Here is a 6485-nt window from a genome sequence, read left to right as displayed (position 1 = left end):
GTGCTGAGGATCGAACCTGGGCCGCACGCATGCCAGGCGAGCGTGCTACCGCTTGAGCCACATCCCCAGCCCAAACTTGAGATCTTCTTCCTTCAGCCTCCCCAGCCACTGGGATTATAAACATGTGCCACCACACCTGGCCCTATTTTGTTTTTTAAATAATTCATTTATATAAATAAATAAATAAATAAATAAATAAATAAATAAATAATTCATTTATTCCCCTTTCTTTTTTAAAAAATATTTTTTAATATTTATTTTTTAGTTGTAGTTGGACACAATACCTTTATTTGTTTTTATATGTGCTAAGAATCGAACCCAGGGCCTCGAGCTTGCTAGACAAGCACGCTACCACTGAGCCGAAACGCCAGCCCTTTCTTTTTTTAAATATTTTTTTTAGTTGTACATGGACACAATATCTTTATTTTGTTTATTTATTTTTATGTGGTGCTGAGGATCGAACCCAGGGTCTCTCACGTGCGAAGCGAGTGCTCTACCACTGAGCCACAACCCCAGCTCCTTATCCCCCTTTCTTAAACCATTCTTCATTCCCTCTTCATATTCAGAAACATAAACTTGCAGACATTTTTTTTTTTTTTTGCTCCTCTCCCCCTCCATCACACTTAACCTTGGGAAATAATTCTACTTGTCTTATCCTTGTCTATATGTGGACAGCTAAACATTGATGGAAAAAAGTCTCAGAATCTTGCTAACTTCTATAACTTTAAATTTACATCTCCAAAACTCAACATTGTAAACTAATTTTTTACTTCCCTAGTGAGTTATCTTTTCCCCTCTGTGCAATGACTGTTTCACACCTTCTTTCTTCTAATATCTCCAACACCATCTCCACTTTCCTCTCAGCAGATGAAGACCTTGCCTCACATTTCATTGATAAAATAGATGCAATCATCCTGTCTTATTCTTTCAATACCAAATCCACTAGTTTATTTGTATCTATTCTCTCATGCATGGCCTTCTACTTCTTTAAGAAGAAAGAGGTATTCCTATTTTGAGGCCTTCCCTTGGGAACACACACAGCTAACATCCAGTTCTGCTCCACAGCAATGTTGATTTCTATACAGCTGACAATGTGTGATAGAGTTCTGAGGAAGGGTGACAAAGTAATTCAGAGGTTGGGCTGGATCTCAAACAGCAGTCTAGTTCATCCAGGGAACTGTCAGTGTAGTTCAGTGGTAGAACATTTGGTTAATATGCATGAGGCCCTTCTGGGTTCAATCTGCAGCACTGAAAAAAAGAGGAAAAGTTTTTCCAATCAGTACCCATCCCTTTGGATATAAGTAGCAGGAATCTTCCTCATTGTGGACTTAAGTTTCATCATAGCCCTATTTTGGGGAGATACTTCTAATACCTCAGAGATTAAGCCAACTGTTGTTGCATCAGAAAGATGCTACCCTGTCGGGAGCAGTGGCACATGCCTGTAATCCCAGTGGTTTGGGAGGCTGAAACAGGAGAATTACAAGTTCAAAGCCAGCCTCAGCAAAAGCAAGGAGGTAAGCAACTCGGTGAGACCCTGTCCCTAAATAAAACACAGAATGCGGCTAGGGATGTGGCTTGGTGGTTGAGTGCCCCTGAATTCAATCCCTGGTACCACCCCCAATCACCCCCCCCAATAAAAAGAAAGATGCTACCCTTCTTCCACTCTCTCCCCAAGACCTGTGTCACTGCCAGGAATGCCCTTCTGAGCTCAGGGAGCCCTAATCAGTCACATTGTGGCAGGGATGTGCCCACAATTCCAGGAGGACACTCGGAACTGCTGCCTGCAATGACCACCATTCAGTCTATTTCCCATTCTGCATTTCAGCCTAAGATGGCTATAACAAGAGGCAGAGCAAGCCTGGGGTGGAGTTAAGGTATGTGGAGCTTCAATGAGGTGAACTATGTGGCCCCTGGCAATTTTTAACTTTTTTTCCCCAGACAGTATGAATGACTTTTCTGAGTCTCCAGGTTACTTTACAATGGAAAAATGAAACTTAAAAACTCCTCTTACTCTCTCTCTCTGAAAACTCCATTCAACCCTGAGTTGATGTTAGTGACAATAAATAGAAGCATTGCTGATTTAGCTGGGTTTGGTGCATTCCTATAATCCCAGTGGCTGGGGAGGCTGATGAAGGAGGATCGTAAATTTGAGGTCTGCCTCAGTGACTTAGTGAGACCATGCTCAAAATTTATTTATTTATTTATTTATTTATTTATTTTTTAAAGAGAGAGTGAGAGAGGAGAGAGAGAGAGAATTTTTAATGTTTATTTATTTTTTAGTTCTCGGCGGACACAACATCTTTGTTGGTATGTGGTGCTGAGGATCGAACCCGGGCTGCACGCATACCAGGCAAGCGCGCTACCGCTTGAGCCACATCCCCAGCCCCCCCCATGCTCAAAATTTAAAATAAAGGGGGATGGGAGCTGGGGTTGTGGCTCAGTGGTAGAGCGCTCACCTAGCATATGTGAGGTGCTGGGTTCGATCCTCAGCACCACATAAAAAATAAATAAATAAAATAAAATTATTTTAAAAATAAAAGGGGATGGGTAGCTAGGAGTATAATTCAGTGGTAAAATCCAACTGGGTTCAATCCTAGGAACCACAAACAAATAAACAAACCAAAAAGAAACAAAAAAGTTGCTGGCTTGTTTTCTGTAAGAAGATCCAGATCTTGGCTTAAACCCAGAAGTTCAATTTTGGTCAATTAATTCAGTTGGAAGAACTCACTTATGCCAGATGTGGTGGCGCACCCCTTTAATACTAGTGACTCAGGAGGCCGAGGCAGGAGGATTTCATGTTCAAGGCCAGCCTTAGTAATTTAGTGAGGTCTTAAGCAATTTAGTGAGATTCTGTCTGAAAATAAATAATAAATAAATACAAATGGCTGGAGACTTAATTCAGTGGTAGCCTCCTGGATTCAACAATCCCTACTACCAAAAAAAAAAAAAAAAAAAAGAATTCACTTATGCTGACCAAATTTAAAAGAGCATGACATAGAAGCCATAGGATGGATTTACATATTTCCATATAAAACTCACAGTGCTTAAATGATTCTATTAGCTGATAGAAGAGTGGACTACTTTGGAAGGCAAATATGATAAATAGAAGATTTTTTAGTGAACAAGGTGAAATTAGTTGGATAATTTTCGTGACTAAAAGAAATGCATCCAACTGGGCACGGTGGTGCACACCTGTAATCCCAGTAGTTAGGGAGGCTGAGGCAGGAGAATTGAGAGTTCAAAGCCAGCCTCAGCAACTTAGTGAGGCGCTAAGCAACTCAGTGAGACCTGTTTCTAAACTAAATACAAAAAAAGGGCCTGGGGATGTTGCTCAGTGGTTAAGTGCCCCTGGGTTCAATCCCAAGTACCAAAATACATAAGTAAATAAATAAGAACAGCATTCATGTGCTTTATAAAGATATAAGACAATCATTCATATTGGTCAAACAGGAAATCTTTCCTACATGTCACCAGAGAAACACAATTTCTTTTCAAGAGAGAAGATTCTTTGCAGATGATCTTTCAACTTCCCCCTTCTTATGAAAACAAGGTATAATTCAATTGATTGGGTTTCAGCTCAGGCAAGTTAATATAATTGATTCTTTTTATATCCCCTTCAGCCATGTTATTATAATTGATTGGGTTAGATTTTGATTGTGTTAGTGCTCCAGCCATTTTACTTTAAGTGATTAGGTTGCTAGTGCTATAGATATGTTGATAGAATTATGCTTTTCTCAAACTACATCAGATCATCTGCTACTTCTACAGATGGCTAATCTAATCCATTACACTTTGACTTTTGCTACTTTTACCTGAGGTACACAGTATTTTGGGGAAAGCTTTCTGCTGTTGTGTTCACTATAAGCTGAAGAATGGCAAGGGGTTCCTAGTTGATCTTTCTGCCTTCCATCTCTCTTCCAATCCTTTCTGCATACAAAACTGTCAAATTAATCATCTTAAAATTGCTTTCCTACAACCTACAAAATAGCATAAAATATTTGCAATTCATGTTTCTGATAAGGGACTAATGTCCAGAATACACACACACACACACACACACACACACACACACACACACACACAATTACAATTCAGGCCTGAGGGTATAGATCAGTTGGGAGAGTGCAGCACCACAAAAAACAAACGAACAAATAGAAATCTTATAATTCACAATTAAAAAGCAACCCAACCTAAAAATGGGCCAAGTACTTGAATAGACATTCTTTCCAAGAAGATATGCAAATGGAAACAAGCACACAAAAAATGCTAAAATCATTAGTCATTTGGGAAATGCAAATCAAAACCACAATGAGACACCACTTCATATCCACTAGAATGGTTGTTAAAAAAAAAAATACAAAAACAAAACCAAAAAACTCAGAAAGTAAAAAGTGTTGGTAAGGATGTGGAGAAATCAGAACCCTCATGCATTACTGTGAACAATGTAAAATAGTGGTACATGCCTGAAATCCCAGGGACTGGGGAGGCTGAGGCAGGATGATTGCAAGTTCAAGACCAGCCTCAGCAATTTATTGAGGCCCTAAGCAAATTAGCAAGACCTTTTCTCAAAGGAAAAAGGAAAAAGGGCTGGAGATGTAGTTCAGTGGTAGTGTGCCTATGAATTCAAAACCTGGTACCCCCCCCAAAAAAAAAAAAAGAAAGAAAAGAATGTAAAAATGGTACAACCATTGTGGAAAATAGTTTGACTTTGAGGAAAGTTAAACATAATTTATCATTGCTGGGTATATATTAAAAAGAATTAAAAACAGACATTCAAACAAACAACAATATATATATATATATATATATATATATATATTTTTTTTTTTTTTTTTTTTAAATACTGAGAATTGAAACCAGGGGCATCCTACCACTGAGCTGTATCTCTAACCCTTTTTGATTTTTATCTTGAGACAGGATCTCACTATCCAGGCTGGCCTTGAGCTTATGATCCTCTTGCTTTCACCTCCAAAGAAGTTTTCCTTCCTTCCTATCGTCCTTCCTTCCTTCCTTCCTTCCTTCCTTCCTATCTTCCTTCCTTCCTTCCTTCCTTCCTTTTCTGGACTAAAGATTGAACCTAGGGGCCTTCATCATTGAACTGCAGTACCCCCAGCTCCCTCTGTTCTTTGGCTGAAATACTTGTTTCCCAAATATCCATGTGCTTCATTTGCCTTACTTCTTTGAGGTCTTTCATTAAATGTCCCCATCTCAAAAATAAATAGAGAGAAAGATAGATAAATTTTTATTGTAAGGTCTTCTCTGAACACCCTATTGAACTTCCTATTTCCCACTCCCATCACACCATGAATAATGCTATTCCAAATTGTGTTCTCCCTTTCAGCTTTAATTTTCTCCATGTAATTTATCACCATCCAACCCCTTATACAGTTTACTGTTTTGGGGGTGCATTTATTGTTTGTTCCTGCCCTGAAGCTAGGATGCAAGTTACAGGAGAGAAAGGACTTGACTGTTTTTTTTTTTTAACTTTTTTTTTTTTAGAGAGAGAGAGAGAGAGATATTTTTTAATATTTATTTTTTAGTTTTCGGCGGACACAACATCTTTGTTTGTATGTGGTGCTGAGGATTGAACCCAGGCGCTGGCAAGCGAGGCTAGCGCGCTACCGCTTGACCACATCCCCAGCCCTTAACTGTTTTTTTCACTGCTTTATCCCCAGGGCCTAGACTGAGTGCCTGATTCATGATTGGCCGACAATAAATATTTTTGAATGAATGAACAGAATGTAAATATTTGCAAACATAGCTTAATGTGATTACAGTCTTGTTTTTTTACTTTATTTATTATGGGGGATCAAACTCAGGGCTTTGAGCACATTAGGCAAGTGCTCTACCACTGAGCAACACTCCCAGCCTCCAGTCATTCACATACACACACACACACACACACACACTCATACACACACTTTTTTTGGGGTACCAGGGATTAAACTCATGGGTACTCAACCACTGAACCACATCTCCAGACCCATTTTGTATTTTATTTAGAGACAGGGTCTCACTGAGTTGCTTAGTGCCTTGATAAGTTGTCTGAGGCTTGGGCTGGGGATGTGGCTCAAGCGGTAGTGCGCTCGCCTGGCATGCGTTCGGCCCGTGTTCGATCCTCAGCACCACATACAAACAAAGATGTTTTGTCCACTGAAAACTAAAAAATAAATATTAAAAAAAAAAAAAAAAGTTGCTGAGGCTAGCTTTGAACTCTCAATCCTCCTGCCTCAGACTCCCTAGCCCCACTGGGATTACAGGCATGTGCGACTGTGCCCTGTCCAGTTTTACGTATATTTTTTATATATATATCATATATATATACACATATATAATTAATTCTTATATATAATTTCTTTATATAAGTTTTTTAATTGTCGATGAACCTCTATTATTTATTTATTTATTTATATTAGGTGCTGAGAATTGAATCCAGTGCCTCACACATGCAAGAAAAGTTATAGCTCTACCACTGAGCTACAACC

The 6485-nt window shown here is 39.1% G+C and overlaps 1 non-coding gene across 1 annotated transcript; it reads right to left on the bottom strand.

The window, feature by feature from the left end:
* Positions 1–442: 442 nt before the first annotated feature.
* Trnaa-cgc (transfer RNA alanine (anticodon CGC)) lies at positions 443–515 on the bottom strand. Its single transcript has one exon. It is a non-coding gene; the product is annotated as a tRNA-Ala (tRNA).
* Positions 516–6485: the final 5970 nt, after the last annotated feature.

The sequence above is a fragment of the Ictidomys tridecemlineatus genome, chromosome 6, assembly GCF_052094955.1.
Source record: "Ictidomys tridecemlineatus isolate mIctTri1 chromosome 6, mIctTri1.hap1, whole genome shotgun sequence".
Classification (NCBI taxonomy): domain Eukaryota; kingdom Metazoa; phylum Chordata; class Mammalia; order Rodentia; family Sciuridae; genus Ictidomys; species Ictidomys tridecemlineatus.
This window is presented reverse-complemented; position numbering and strand designations above follow the sequence as displayed.